General features: G+C 47.4%; 1 protein-coding gene across 14 annotated transcripts in view; it reads right to left on the reverse strand.

Annotated features, from left to right (window-relative positions):
• Positions 1-12,262, reverse strand: part of CLIP1 (CAP-Gly domain containing linker protein 1) — a 151,843-nt gene extending 139,581 nt beyond the window's left edge. For 6 of the 14 annotated variants that reach the window (XM_030821559.1, XM_030821557.1, XM_030821556.1 and 3 more), the window contains exon 1: positions 12,105-12,223. The gene's annotated coding sequence lies outside the window, so the exon portion shown is untranslated. Of the gene's footprint in view, positions 1-12,104 lie in introns of all 14 variants that reach the window. The other 8 variants (XM_030821564.1, XM_030821563.1, XM_030821562.1 and 5 more) reach the window with 4 other exon arrangements.
• Between the last annotated feature and the right edge of the window lie 3,727 nt (positions 12,263-15,989).

Genomic DNA, 15,989 nt, shown 5'->3' on the forward strand with positions numbered 1-15,989 from the left:
GCCTGGGAGACAAGGGCGAAACTCCATCTCAAAAACAAAAACAAACAAAAAAAATTTATACATGAATGCTCACAGCAGCAGTATTCATGAGACAAAAAGTGGAAACAATCCAAAGATTCATCAAGTGATGAAGAGACACAATGTGGTATTGGGGTATATCTACACAACAGAATATTACTCAACCATTTTTGGAATCAAGGGCAGACGCATGCCACAACACGGAGGAACCTTGAAAACACTATGTTAAGCGAAGGAAGCCAGTCATAATGTATGATTCCCTTTATATGAAATGTCCAGAATAAACAAATCTGTAGAGATGAGAGTAGATTTGCCATGTTGCCCAGGCTGGCATTAAACTCCTGGCCTCCTGCCTAGGGCTGGGAAAGTTGGGAGAAATAAGGAGTGACTGCTAATGGACACATGATTTCTTCTGGGGATGACAAAAATATATTAAAACTTACTTTTCCAACTGGCAGAAAAGGAAAAAAATGAAAATATAATAAAACTGGTAATAGGGCTGGGTGCGGTGGCTCACGCCTGTAATCCCAGCACTTTGGGAGGCCGAGGCGGACAGATCACGAGGTCAGGAGATCGAGACCATCCTGGCTAACACGGTGAAACCCCATCTCTACTAAAAATACAAAAAAAGTAGCCGGGCGCAGTGGCGGGTGCCTGTAGTCCCAGCTACTCAGGTGGCTGAGGCAGGAGAATGGCGTGAACCCGGGAGGCAGAGCTTGCAGTGAGCAGAGATCACGCCACTGCACTCTGGCCTGGGAGAAAGAGCAAGACTCCGTCTCAAAAAAAAAAAAAAAAAAACTGATAATAGTGGTGGGTGCATAACTGCGAATATACTAAAAAACCACTGAATTGTAAACTTTAAGTTGGTAAACTGTATGGCATATGAATTATATCTCAATAAAGCTGTTATTTTTTTAAAAACTGGTATACTTAGCAGTTTTCCTACTTACTATCTACAACCAGTTTTTTTTTTATTTTTTATTTTTTTATTTTATTTTTTTTTAAGAGACAGGCTCTCACTCTGACACCCAAGCTGGAGTGCAATGGCACAATCATGGCTTACTGCAGCCTCAACCTCCTGGGCTCAAGGAATCCTCCCACCTCAGCCTCCTGAGTAGATGAGACCACAGGTACACAACACCATCACTGGCTAACTTTTGTTTTTGTAGAAATGGAGTTTTGCCATGTTGCCCTGAGCTCAAACCCCTGATCTCACGGGATCCACCCACTTCAACCTCCCAAAGTGCTGGGATTACAGGGGTGAGCCACCACACCTGGCCAAAAAAATTTTTTTAATAAGACTGAGGCCAGGCGTGGTGGCTCACCCCTGTAATCCCAGCACTTTGAAAGGCTGAGGTGGGCGGATTTCATGAGGTCACGAGTTTGAGACCAGCCTGGCCAACACGGCGAAACCCCGTCTCTACTAAAAATACAAAAATTAGACAGGCGTGGTGGCACGCGTTTGTAATCTCAGCTACTCAAGAGGCTGAGGCAGGAGAATCATTTGAACTCGGGAGGCAGAGGTTGCAGTGAGTCGAGATCACGCCACTGCACTCCAGCCTGGGTGACAGAGCGAGACTCCATCTCTAAAAAACAAAAAAAGACTGAAAGTACATACTCTATAAAGTATCAAAAAGATTCCTCTGGGCAGTAGCATCATGGATAATTTGTTTTTTTCTGTGTTTTTGTATCTATGCAAATTTTATAATTTATACAATTAACCCACATATTTTAAGAAGAGAACATTATGTTACTAAAATGTAAAGCCCATCTTAAACTAATATATAAAGAAAAACCTGAGACCCTAAAAAAAACTTCACTGGAAAACATTTTCTAAAATCTAAACTTGACTCTAATACTAGGTTCTCAAGTTGACAACCTAAGCAAGCTACTTATCCCTTTCAACAGAAACTAGTCATATGGTTTCATGTAATAAAGACACCCACTTTTCAGAAACCCAGGCAATAAGTTTTCTTTCACTTAGGCGATAAAAAAGTCACCCTTATAAAGTTTATTTACAGTCTAGAAAAGAAAAGTCTAAATAGGTTCCTTCCTGCTTTAAGGTATTAGAACATAATGTCTCTATTAATAAGTCATTATATGGGGTAAATCAGGAAGAGAGAGGAGGCAAGAGGTCAAAGGCCTTGATTAAAAGATTTTCAGGAAAACATCCCTAGTGACTCTTATCTTTCCTGAGCGGAGGGGGAAAATATGCCAAATATTTCACTACAATACTTGAGTAAAAGAAGGGATTTTTAGAATCAGGGGAAAAAAAGACTCATATTGCCTTCCCTTTATACATCAAACCCAAGTTTTGGATGATCTGCACATCCTGAACATCTGGATCTTCTGGCCCTTAACTTCAGAGAAGATATTATAAATCAAGGACTCGGCAATTTTAAGTGTTAAAAAGGGGCAGAGTTAAACTGGGATCTATCCAAGCCATACTTAGACATAAGTAAGCAAAGGAGCAAACAAACACCAAAATGCTTAATTCAAGTCGGAAGTATTTTAGAGCTATGCTTACAGAAAACATTAAGGCAGCAAAATGTCTGCCTGTAGTCTCATTAGCATTCCTGCAAAGAGGTAGATGAGAATAAACTTCCCCAGGGTAAGAGACACCAGGGAGGGTTCCCAATAGGGATTCTGTAATATGACTACTTCCTCTTTTTAAAGATTTTGAAAGCATACTTTTAAGATTTTGTTGCTGAACCACAATAGACAATTAAAAAGTAGACCCACCCATTGAGTTAGTGCTAGTGGAATCTGTCCTTCTGGACGTGCCATATGGAGATTTTAAAAAAAAAAAAAAAAGCTCTTTACTAATTGTGGCCAAGATTCCTTGGTACTTGGTGCCAGGGCCAGGATATTACCCCAGATGTCCTAGCCAAATTCAAGGTTGGCTAATTACACTCTGACAACCTACAAGCAACAAAAAAAGTCTCCCTCTGTTCCCTTGATTGAAACCTGAAGAGGTCACTCTTCCTTGAAATTGTTTTTTAATTTTGATTGAATTGTACACTTTAATATGTGTACTTTGGTTTGGGGTTTGTTTTTTTTTTTTTTTTCTGAGACAGGATCTCACTCTGTTGTCCAGCTTGGAGTGCAGTGGTATGAACACAGCTCATTGTAGCCTCCTGGGATCAGATCTCCTGGGTTCAAGAAATCTTCCTGCCTCAGACTCCCAAGTAGGTGGGACTACAGGCATGTACCATCACACTCAGCTAATTTTTTTAAGTTTTTGTAGAGACAGGGGTCTCAATGTGTTGCCCAGGCTGGTCTCGAACTCCTGGACTCAAGTGATCCTCCTGCCTTAGTCTCCCAAAGTGCTGGGATTATAGACATGAGCCACTGCGCCTGGCCAAAAATCTGTTTTGTTTTTTGTTTCTTTTTTGAGACGGAGTTTCGATCTTTTTGCCCAGGCTGGAGTGCAATGGCGTGATCTCAGCTCACTGCAACCTCCGTCTCCCGGGTTCAAGCGATTCTCCTGCCTCAGCCTACCAAGTAGGTGGGATTACAGGCACCTGCCACAATGCCTGGCTAATTTCTTGTATTTTTAGAAGAGACAGGGTTTCACCATGTTGCCCAGAATGGTCTTGATCTCTTGACCTCGTGATCCACCCGCCTCGGCCTCCCAAAGTGCTGGGATTACAGGCATGAGCCACCGCGCCTGGCCCAAAATTCTTGTACAATACCATCGGTCATTATGGTTTCCCTTAAGAGTGCATTTTAACTCAAATGCCAACTTAAAGCATACGGATTCTTTGAGTTCCGCCTATATGGGAAACACACTATGTATATTTAAAATGCTAAAAAAAATTAGCTAGGAATGGTGGCGCATGCCTATAATCCCAGCTACTCAGGAGGCTGAGGCATGAGAATCATTTGAACTCAGGAGGCGGAGGTTGCAGTGAGTCGAGATCACACCACTGCACTCCAGCCTGGGTGACAGAGTGAGACTCCATCTCTAGAAAACAAAAAAAGACTGAAAGTACATACTCTATAAAGTATCAAAAAGATTCCTCTGGGCAGTAGCATCATGGATAATTTGTTTTTTTCTGTTTTTGTATCTATGCAAATTTTATAATTTATACAATTAACCCACATATTTTAAGAAGAGAACATTATTTAACAATTTAACAGGCCGGGCACGGTGGCTCACGCCTGTAATCCCAGCACTTTGGGAGGCCGAGGCAGGCGGATCACGAGGTCAGGAGATCAGGACCACGGTGAAACCCCGTCTCTACTAAAAATACAAAAAAATTAGCCGGGCGTGGTGGCGGGCGCCTGTAGTCCCAGCTACTCGGAGAGGCTGAGGCAGGAGAATGGCGTGAACCCGGGAGGCGGAGCTTGCAGTGAGCTGAGATTGCGCCACTGCACTCCAGCCTGGGCGACAGAGCGAGACTCTGTCTCAAAAAAAAACAAAAAAAAACAACAAAAAAAAAACAATTTAACAATTAACCCACATATTTTAAGAAGAGAACATTTGAACCCAGGAGGCGGAGGTTGCAGTGAGCCAAGATCACACCAGTACACTCCAGCCTGGGAGACGGAGCGAGACTATGTCTCAAAAAAAAATAATAATAATTTTTAAAAAAACATAAGACGCTGTTAATAGTTTAAAGGCTCCCTAAACAGCTATCTAAAAACTCGTATCTAGGCAAATACTGACAACTGACACTGCTTTCCAATTAAGATTGAAAAGTCTTATCTAAAGTTTTCTATTAAACATAGATTTTGGCTAGGCGCGGTGACTCATGCCTGTAATCCCACCACTTTGGGAGGCCAAGGCGGGTGGATCACCTGAGGTCAGGAGTTTGAGACCAGCCTGGCCAAAATGGTGAAACCCTGTTTCTACTAAAAATACAAAAATCAGCTAGGCGTGGTGGAGTGCGCCTGTAATCCCAGCTACTCAGGAGGCTGAGGCAGGAGAATTGCTTGAACCAGGGAGGCAGAGGTTGCAGTGAGCTAAGATCGTGCCACTGCACTCCAGCTTGAGTGACAGAGGGAGACTCTGTCTCAAAAAAAAAAAAAAAAAAAAAAAAAAAAAAACATTGATTTTGAACCATAAACTTTAAGACTAAAAAGGATGGCTTTGTTACAAGGTGCGCAATTCCAGGAAAAAGCTATATACGCCAATAGCAAGTTATCAGGCCTCCCAAAGTTAAGCAAAGATCCTGGGCCAGGCGCCATGGCTCATGCCTGTAATCCCAGCACTGTGGGAGGCTGAGGCGGGTGCATCATGAGGTCAGGAGTTCAAGACCAGCCTGGCCAAGATGGTGAAACCCTGTCTCTACTAAAAATACAAAAACTAGGCCGGGCGCGGTGGCTCACGCTTGTAATCCCAGCACTTTGGGAGGCCGAGGCAGGCGGATCACGAGGTCAGGAGATCGAGATCACGGTGAAACCCCGTCTCTACTAAAAATACAAAAAAAATTAGCCGGGCGTGGTGGCGGGCGCCTGTAGTCCCAGCTACTCGGAGAGGCTGAGGCAGGAGAATGGCGTGAACCCGGGAGGCGGAGCTTGCAGTGAGCCGAGATTGCGCCACTGCACTCCAGCCTAGGTGACAGAGCAAGACTCCGTCTCAAAAAAAAAAAAAAAAAAAAAATAAATAAAAAAAAAATACAAAAACTATCTGGGGGTGGTGGCGGGCGCCTGTAATCCCAGCTACTCAGGAGGCTGAGGCAGAGAATCGTTTGAACATGGGAGGCGGAGGTTGCAGTGAGCCAAGATAGTACCACTGCTCTCCAGCCTAGGTGATAGAGCGAGACTCCGTCTCAAAAAAAAAAAAAAAAAAAAGTCCTGAATAGATGGATAGAAATAGGAAAGTATACACTCAATAGCACATCTGAACATCAAGTACTGGGCTGGCCTTTGTGCCATTGCCAAGGTATTCTGTACATTACTTAAAATAACCTAAACTGGGCTCAATTTCTATTCACTAGCTGTGTGGACTTTTAGGCAAATTAGGGAAATTCTTTGAGCCTCATTTTCCCCCATATCTTTATCTTCATCAAAATCATTAATAACATGACATAGTCAGCACAGTAGTACAAGCCTACAGTCCCAGCTACTGGGGAAGTTGAGATGAGAGGATCACTTAAGCTCAGGAATTTGAGTCTAGCTTGGGCAATATAACAAGAGCCCTTCTCAAAAAATTACATGGTGGCCGGCAGCAGTGGCTCACACCTGTAATCCCACCACTTTTGGGAGGCTGCAGTGGGTAGATCACCTGAGGTCAGGAGTTCGAGAGCAGCCTGACAAACACAGTGAAACCCCATCTCTACTAAAAATATAAAACTAGCCGGGTATGGTGGTGTATGCCTGTAATACCAGCTACTCAGGAGGCTGAGGCAGAAGAATTGCTTGAATCCAGGAGGCGGAGGTGGCAGTAAGCAGAGATCACACCATTGCACTCCAGCCTGGGCAACAAGAGCGAAACTCCATCTCAAAAAATAATTATAACAATAACATGGTGCCCAGGTGTGGTGGATCACACCGGTAATCCCAACAGTCTGGGCGGGAGGATCTCTTGACGCCAGGAGTTCCAAAAAAAAAAAAAAAAAATTTGCTGGGCCAGGCGTGGTGGCTCATGCCTGTAATCCCAGCACTCTGGCTGAGGCAGGCAGATCACCTGAGGGTCAGGAGTTAGACCAGCCTGGCCAACATGGTGAAACCCCGTCTCTACTAAAAATACAAAAATTAGCCAGGTGTGGTGGCACATGCCTGTAATCCCAGCTACTTGGAGGCTGAGGCAGGAGAATCGCTTGAATCTGGGAGACGGAGGTTGCAGTGAGCTGGGATTGCTCCACTGCACTCCAGCCTGGGGGACAAGAACAAGATTTCATCTAAAAAAAAAAAAAAAAACTTGCTGTGTGTGGTGGTACACACCTCCTAGCTACTTGGGAGGCTGAGGCAGGAGGATGGCTTGAGCCCAGGAGTCCAAGGCTACAGTGAGTTATAATTGTGCCACTGCACTCCAGCCTGGTGACCGAGACCCTGTCTCTAAAAAACAAAAGCAATTTTTTAAAAAGGCATAAAATTATTCTGGTTTTTTTTTTTTTTTTTTTTGAGACGGAGTCTTGCTCTGTCGCCCAGGCTGGAGTGCAGTGGCGCCATCTCGGCTCACTGCAAGCTCCGCCTCCCAAGTTCAAGCATTCTCCTGCCTCAGCCTCCCAAGTAGCTGGGACTACAGGCACCCACCACCAAGCCCAGCTAATTTTTTTGTATTTTTAGTAGAGATGGGGTTTCACTGCGTTAGCCAGGATGGTCTCCATCTCCTGACCTTGTGATCCACCAACCTTGGCCTCCCAAGGTGCTGGGATTACAGGTGTGAGCCACCACGCCTGGCCAAATTATTCTGTATTTTTAAATATTTCAACAAATATTTAATATTTTAAGGTCTACAGCCTAGAAAGTCTTCAATGTCCTGCCTCCTCCTTCCTTCTCCCTAGGATGTTTTTCTCTCTGGGCTCTACATTCTCTCACTTCCTTTCAGTCTCTACTCGAAAGTCACATTCTCAGCTAGGTCTCCTCTTGCTGCCCTATGTAAAGTTTCTATTCTTCTAACTCTTATCCCTAGTACTTTATACTTTCCCTTCTCTGATTGTTTTTTCTTTGCCATGTATCACCTAACATACAATAAATTTACTTTTTGTTTTGTGTCTGCCTTCCCTACTTGAAGGGAAGTTCCAAGAGAATAATAGGGATTTCTGTCTTTTATTCACTGTTGTATCACTATCATCTAGAACAGCACCTGGCACACAGTACATGCTCAATAAATATTTGTTGCCTGAATACCAAATGAGATGTAATTACAGCCCACAGATAGGTATATCATAGCCCATCAAGCGGCCTTTAGGGATGCTGTCACAGTTCAAAAATACTGCAAAAGAGAACTACAGATTTGCCATAATAAACAACACTGTCTACTCTTCGTATCAAAGAAAAACACACTTGACCTTCCATCTCATTTGTACAAGAAGAGGAAAGAAGTTGATTATTTGGATAGTGGGGCTGGGAATGGTGGCTCATGCCTGTAATCCCAGCACTTCGGGAGGCCAAGTTAGAAGGATTGTTTGAGCCTAGGAGTTCAAGAGCAGCTTGGGAAACATAGCAAGACCTCATCGCTACAGGAAAAAAAAATTTTTTTAATTAGCCAGGCATGATAGCATGCACCTGTAGTCCTAGCTACTCAGGAGGCTGAAGTGGGAGGACTGCTTGAGCCCAGGAGGGAGTTCAAGGCTGTAGTAAACTATGATTGTGCCACTGCACTCCAGCCTGCGTGACAGAGCGAGACCCTGTGTCTTAAAAAAAAAAAAAAAAAAAAAAAAAACTGCAAAGGAGAACTACAGGCTTACTATGACTAATAAACATCGTCTACTCTTCATATCAGAGAAAAACACATTTGACCTCTCAGAGAGGAAAGAAGTTGATTATTTGGATAGTGAAAAGTCATATAAAGTAAAAGTCTCGATTTAGTTAACAATATATAGACAAAATTCTCTTGTAATGTTAACAAATATTAAACCCTCTCCCTGTGACTTTACTATACTACCTTCTGTTTTTTCCTTTGGTTTGACTTCTATAAAATCAATCCTGACATTTATGAACCTTATATTTTCAATTAACTAAGAAATAGATGGGCACGATGGCTCACACCTGTAATCCCAACACTTTGGGAGGCCAAAGCAGGTGGATCACTGGAAGTCAAGAGTTTGAGACCAGCCTGGCCAACATGGTGAAACCCCAGCTCTAGTAAAAATACAAACATTAGCCAGGCATGTGGCAGATTCCTGTTGTACCAGCTACTCGGGAGGCTGAGGTGGGAGAATCACTTGAACCCAGGAGGCAGAGGTTGCAGTGAGCCAAAATTGCACCACTACACTCCAGCCTGGGCAACAGAGTGAGACTCTGTCTCAAAAAAATAATAATAATAAATAAATAAATAAACAAATAAACATTTACTGAGTACATGGAACTCTGCAGAACTCTGCAAGGGTCCCGAAACGTGAAGACCCTGGCCTTGATACATCTATTCATGGAAGACCAGAAATCTACCTGTAAGTAATAATGAAGAACACCAAGTGCCCAGTATGTGACAGATTCAAAGGTGCCTACCTTTGTATGGGCCACAAGAGAATCAACTCATCTCTTACACACCATCCACTGGCTTTCAAATCCCAGCAGACAGCACTTAAAAAGCAAGAATCGGCCGGGCGCGGTGGCTCATGCCTGTAATCCCAGCACTTTGGGAGGCCGAGGCGGGCGGATCACTTGAGGTCAGGAGTTCGAGACCAGCTGGGCCAACATGGTGAAACCCTGTCTCTACTAAAAATACAAAAATTAGCCTGGTGCCGTGGTGTGTGCCTGTAATCCCAGCTACTTGGGAGACTGAGGCAGGAGAATTGCTTGAGCCTGGGAAGCAGAGGTTGCAGTGAGCAGAGGTCGCACCACTGCACTCCAGCCTGGGCGACAGAGCGAGATGCGAGGCTCTGTCTCAAAAAAAAAAAAAAAAAGCAAGAATCAAACATGACTGAGTTAGTTCACGCTCCTTATGAGTCACATGGGATGTGACAGAGTGAATTTTAGCCACTAGGTAAAAAAAAAAAATTTTAAGATAAGGACATCAGGCCACGCGTGGTGGCTGACACCTATAATCCCAGCACTTTGGGAGGCTGAGGCAGGTGGATCACCTGAGGTCAGGTGAGATCAGCCTGGCCAATGTGATGAAACTCCAACTCTACTACAAAAATACAAAAAATTAGCCAGGCATGGTGGCAGGCACCTAAAATCCCAGCTACTCAGGAAGCTGAGGCAGGAGAATCGCTTGAACCCAGTAGGTGGAGGTTGCAGTGAGCCGAGATTGCGCCATTGCACTCCAGCCTAGGCAACAAGAGTGAAATTCGATGTCAAAAAAAAAAAAGAGATAAGGATATCAGATTCTAAACTCCTCAATAGGACAGAAACCAGATTAGCTTATGTCATGCTCAAGCGCAAGCTGGAGCTCAAGCAATGATTGAAAAAGTAGAGAAGGGCAAAATCTTGATCTTCAGGCAAAATACCTACCCAGGGTCCCACCCAGTTTCGGTTTTCCCCTTTGAACTAGGTCTAGTGGGAAGACGTACTTAACTGCTTTCTCTGAACCTTAAAAATCGGGTACAAGCCTTTGGCCAAGCAATTACCCACTTCAACTTTGCTTTAATGAAGACCAGCCTTGGGGCCAGGTGCGGTAGTTCACACCTGTAATCCCAGCACTTTGGGAGCCCAAAGCAGTTGGATCACTAGAGCCCAGGAGTTCAAGATCAGCCTGGGCAACGTGGTGAAACCCCATCTCTACTACAGATACAAAAATTAGCCGGGCGTGGTGGCCGGCCCCTGTAATCCCAGTACTCAGAAGGCTGAGGCACGAGAATCGCTTGAACCTGGGAGGCGGAGATTGCAGTGAGCTGAGATCATGCCACTGCACTCTGGCCGGGGGGGACAGATTGAGGCTCCCTCTCATTCATTGATTGATTGATAGATGGATAGACAGACAGACAGACTAGCCTTGCTTTTTGCCACAGATTCCCTATACTAATAGAATAACTAAGCACCTGAAGTCAGAATACCTGAGGTCACATGCTGGTAAAAAGTATTCTGACTTCAGGTGCTTAGCTGTATGACCCTGGTCAAGTTACCTGACCTTTCTATGACCCTCCTGCCAAATGCACATGACCACAGCACGCTCACTGGGTTAGGGTTGATTAAATGAAATAAAACACATAAAAGACTTGCCCAGAGCCTGGCCACAAGATGCCTTAAATAAATGTTCATTGTTACAATTTACAGAGAAAAAAAGGCCCCAAGTCTGAGAAGCGACATGCCTGGGGATTCTTGCTGAAGGTTATCATTAAATGTAAAAGTCAAACAAACACATTCCTGACTCTGGGATACTCTCCTGATTCGTGGATACCATCGCTAACAGTAGTGATACAAATCAAATAATAAGAACAGCCAGAATCATAACCCTAATGACAGCGGTGGCCACAGCACTTAATACTTATAGAGCTGCTAGGGGCCACTGTCCTAAAAGAGGAAGAAGGCCAGGCTGCTGAATCACACACATACACAATTACAGAATCTTCTCCACCCTTTGTTTTAAAAAACAGTTCACTGGCGCCCAAGTTTTGCTAAAAACAGGTATCTAAACCGATGACGGACAACGTGTAATTTCTTCATACCAAAGAGGTGGGGCTGTGCAGGGAGGAGGGGGTGGCGCTCAGGCTCCTGCCAGATGGAAAAGCCACATGAAGTGGAGAAACAGCCGGATTCAGGATTCACCCCCGAATCAAAACCCGATTTTTGAAAGGCAGGACCTTCCAATTCGGGCAATCGCTAGGTTCTGCTTGTAAAATAACCTCTGAACAAGTGTCATCTGCCTTCCGCGCCAGTTCCCTGCCGCGGTAGAAGGTTCGGATTACCGGGCAGCGGTGTGATTTCGGAAACCCGAGAGCGATCTGGCCACCTCCAGCCTTCCCCGGTCTCCGAGAATCACAGCCCCACTTGGGAGGAAAACAAAAGCCGGGGCAGCGGGGGAGGCCGGGCCAGGGTGCCCTCCATGCTGGATCGCGGGCGCCGGGCACCCAGGGCCTGAGGAATGCTCAGGTGACGGACGCGGCGCCCGGGGCAACAGGTCCCGCCCGGCTTCGGCCTCCCGGGGGTCCGGCCGACCCCACATCCGCCCCGGGGCCCAGGGGAGGGAGCGGGGCGCCAGGGAGAGCGGCGCCTGGGGCGGCGCAGGGGCAAGGAGTCCAAGCTCCATCTTGAGGCGGGCGGAGGAAACGAAGGCCCGGCTCGGCGCTGACAGGGCCGCCACTTTTCCAGCTCCGGAGGAGCCCCCCAGGGACCCCCGGCCTCCGGCGCCGGCCACCCGAGACTCCCACGATCCCCTCCCGAACGGCTCCGGCGCGCGAGGCTCGGCCCCGCTCCCGGACGCCGGGCTTCGACCCCCGACCCAACCCCGGGCGTGCCCCGCGGGCCGGGAAGCGGGCTGGGGAGCGGGGGGTGCCGGGAAAGGGAGAGGGCCCGCGCCGCCCCCTGCTCACCTCCTTGGACGCCGCCGGTCGCCGCCACCTGTCCCACTGCAGCAGCAGCAGCAGCAGCAGCCGCCGCGGCCGCCGCCTCCCGCCTCCCGGCTCGTCGGCTCGGGGCGGGGGAGAGCGTGACGCGCCGCCGCCGCCGCGGGGCCGGGCGGGCGCGCGCTGCCAGGAGAAGACGCCGCGCGGCTCCTCCCAGCGCTCCGCCGCCGCGCCCGCCCGGCCCGGCCCCCCGAGTCCGCACCGGCCCTGCGGCCCGCGCCCGGCCCCGCGCCCACCCCGCCGCCTCTTTGTCTGCGCCCACCGCGGTCCGGGGAGGACCCTGGCCCCGGCGCGCCCGCCGCTCCGCCCTCGAACCCTCCCGAGCCCCGGCTTGGGGAGCAAGGTGCGAGGGAAAACCCACAGGCCTGCTCCGAGGGGCGTCTCGTCAGTGTTCCCAGAATTTGCAAGTCACACCCGAGAGCCCCATTCAGCCTCGACTTCAGTCCACTCTTTGGGGCTGATTCATTTGTTTGCCCCCCCTCTTCCCGCCAGACAAGGGTGAGAAATCCTTTGAAACAGGCTGCAAGGCGCTTCCGACAGCAGGTTAAGTTGGGGATTGGGAAGGATCATCTCTGCCCTCGCCTCCCTCCAGGGAAAGACCCTGGATGAGGCGTCCCTGGAGAAAATGCTGAAAGGAGCTGTAGAGCAGGTTAAGCTTGGGAAGAACCATATCTGCTCCCCACTTCCCTCCGGGAATGACCGCAGGTTAAAAATCCTTTGAAGCGAGCCCAGGGTTTGCTCCGTTCGTTTGAGAAAAGCCCCTTTTATTCGCCCTGGCCGCTTGGACGGAAGCCCTGGTTAGTGTCCCATCCTCCTTCCCCCCTGGGATTCCTTTAAAAGCTTTTGAAAGGGACAGGAGGGAAGGCTGCAACAGCCTGCTTGGGGCTGGGGTAGCAGAGGGCGGCCAGCATTTCACTCCCATGGACCATGGCAACCCCAGAAGCCTTACATCTCCAGGGAGGAATTTGCAGCTGTCGGGGAAGCCCAGGATTTTGCGGTGGATAAGGGGGCAGGGGCTTCCTCTTCCTTGCCAGTAGAAGAGAATAATCGGCGGGTGACCCCTCTAGCTGACCTTTATTCAAAGCACCGTGCTGCCTGGACGAGCAGAGAGAGGGAACTGCTCTGGAAATGCACGAAGTTCTGAACTATGTAAATTTGTCTCCTGGCCCCTCCTCTCCATTCATGTCTGAAATCCCTCGAAATGCTGTTACCTAATTCAACATCGCCCTAGTTTACAGGCTGCAAGGTCAGGTGGTGGTGGTACTCCTGAAATCCCATATCCATATTCCTAATCTGAAAGGCGCGCCTCACCCCCTAATCTAAACAGTCTTCAGCTGTAACCAGCAAGCTGTGGAATCACAGATGTCGTAGAATGAGGCACAGCCCACTTCTAACGGGGGAGTTCAGCTAGGAACACTTACGGGCTTGTCTTTTTTCCTCTATTCAGTAGGCTGAGCCTGTCTTTATTAAAAATGTTGTTTTGGGGCTAGGTATGATGGCTCACGCCTGTAATCCTACCACTTTGAGAGGCCCAGGTGGGTGGATCACTTGCAGTCAGGAGTTCAAGACCAGTCTGGCCAACGTGGTGAAACCCCGTCTCTAACAAAAAATACAAAAATTAACTGGGCATGGTGGTGCATACCTGTAGTCCCAGCTGCTCGGGAGGCTGAGGCACAAGAATTGCTTAAACCCAGGAGGCGGAGGTTGCAGTGACCAGAGTTCAAGCCACTAAACTCCAGCCTGGGTGCCGTAGGGAGACTCTGTCTCAAAAAAAATATATATATATATGGCCGGGCGCGGTGGCTCACGCTTGTAATCCCAGCACTTTGGGAAGCCGAGGCGGGCGGATCACGAGGTCAGGAGATCGAGACCACGGTGAAACCCTGTCTCTACTAAAAATACAAAAAATTAGCCGGGCGTGGTGGCGGGCGCCTGTAGTCCCAGCTACTTGGAGAGGCTGAGGCAGGAGAATGGCGTGAACCCGGGAGGCGGAGCTTGCAGTGAGCCGAGATCGCGCCACTGCACTCCAGCCTGGGCGACAGAGCGAGACTCCGTCTCAAAAAAAAAAAAAAAAAAAAAAAAAAAATATATATATATATATATATATATGTGTGTGTGTATATATATATTTGCTTGTTTATTCTCATGGGTTATTACTTCGATGTCATAGTCATGTTCATCATTTGCTTATATATATATATATATATATCATTTTGTTCATCATGGAGTCTTGGCGTTAATTTCTTTGTTTTTTTTTTTTTTTTTTTTTGAGATGGAGTCTCGCTTTGTAGCCCAGGCTGGAGTGCAGTGGCGCGATCTTGGCTTACTGCAAGCTCTGCCTCCTGGGTTCACGCCATTCTCCTGCCTCAGCCTCCCGAGTAGCTGGGACTACAAGCGCCCGCCACCACGCCCAGCTAATTTTTTGTGTTTTTTTTAGTAAAGACAGGGTTTCACCGTGCGAGCCAGGATGGTCTCGATCTCCTGACCTCGTGATCCGCCCGCTTCGGCCTCCCAAAGTGCTGGGATTTACAGGCGTGAGCCACCGTGCCTGGCCATTAGTTTTTATTTTTTAAAAAATATCATATCAGCCGGGCACGGCAGGCGGATCACGGGGTCAGGAGCTCGAGACCAGCCTGGCCAATATAGTGAAACCCCATCTCTACTAAAAATACAAAAATTAGCCGGGCATGGTGGCGCAGGCCCAGCTACTAGAGAGGCTGAGGCAGAAGAATTGCTTGAACCCAGGAGGCGGAGGTTGCAATGAGCCAAGATCGCACCACTGCACTCCAGCCTGGGCGACAGAGGGAGATTCCATCTCAAAAAAAAAAAAGAAAAGAAAAAATTAGCAGATCACAATATTCTTTACCTTCACTGCTTCCTTCAATTGTGTGAGCAAGGCCTGGTCTCAGCCCTACTACCAGGGCATTGACAGGGCTCAGACCCCAGGTGGCCGCTGTTAGTCCTCCTTCAATATTTACATTCTGTTTTTAGATCTAGCCACTGTGCTTTTTTTTTTTTTTTTTTTTTTTTGAACTGAGTCTTGCTCTGTCGCCCAGTCTGGAGTGCAGTGGCACCATCTCAGCTCACTTCAACCTCCGCCTTGCAGGGTCAAGCTATTCTCCTGCCTCAGCCTTCCAAGTAGCTGGGACTACAGGCGCGTACCACCATACCCAGCTAATTTTGTGTATTTTGAGTAGAGAGGGGGTTTCTCTGTGTTACCCAGGATGGTCTCGATCTCCTGACCTCGTGATCCGCCCACCTCGGCCTCCCAAAGTGCTAGGATTACACGCATGAGCCACCGCACCCAACTGCCACAGTGCTTTCTTAAATGCATGTCTTCTGTAAATATGAGAACAGCTCAATTGATGAGACATTGGGAGGTGGAAGGGATGTTGCAGAAGTAGAATGCAAAATAAGAGCTCTCAAGTCTTCATTTTACAAAGCGGGGAGGTGGGTAAATACCTAGGGTTTTGTTTTCTGTTTTTTTTTCCCAAAAAAAAAAGGTTTAATGATATCATTAACGTAACCAATAGGGATAACTAAAAATAGTGGCAGGATTGTGTGGAGAGGAGAGGTAGTTGTGCCTTAGTCATAACAGAAAGTCAATAGATAACGCCTACAGTTGATAAATAACACAAGTATATTTTTATGTATTTTTGTTTTTGTTTTCTTGAGATAAGGTCTCATTCCTGTCGCCCAGGCTGGAGCACAGTGCTGCAATCATGACTCCCTGCAGCCTCAACTTCCCGGGATCAGGTGATCCTCCCACCTCAGCCTCCTAAGTTGCTGGGACTACAGGCATGCCATGCTCAGCTAATTGTTTGTATTTTTAGTAGAGATGGAGTTCTACCA

The sequence above is a fragment of the Nomascus leucogenys genome, chromosome 10 (assembly GCF_006542625.1).
Source record: "Nomascus leucogenys isolate Asia chromosome 10, Asia_NLE_v1, whole genome shotgun sequence".
NCBI lineage: Eukaryota > Metazoa > Chordata > Mammalia > Primates > Hylobatidae > Nomascus > Nomascus leucogenys.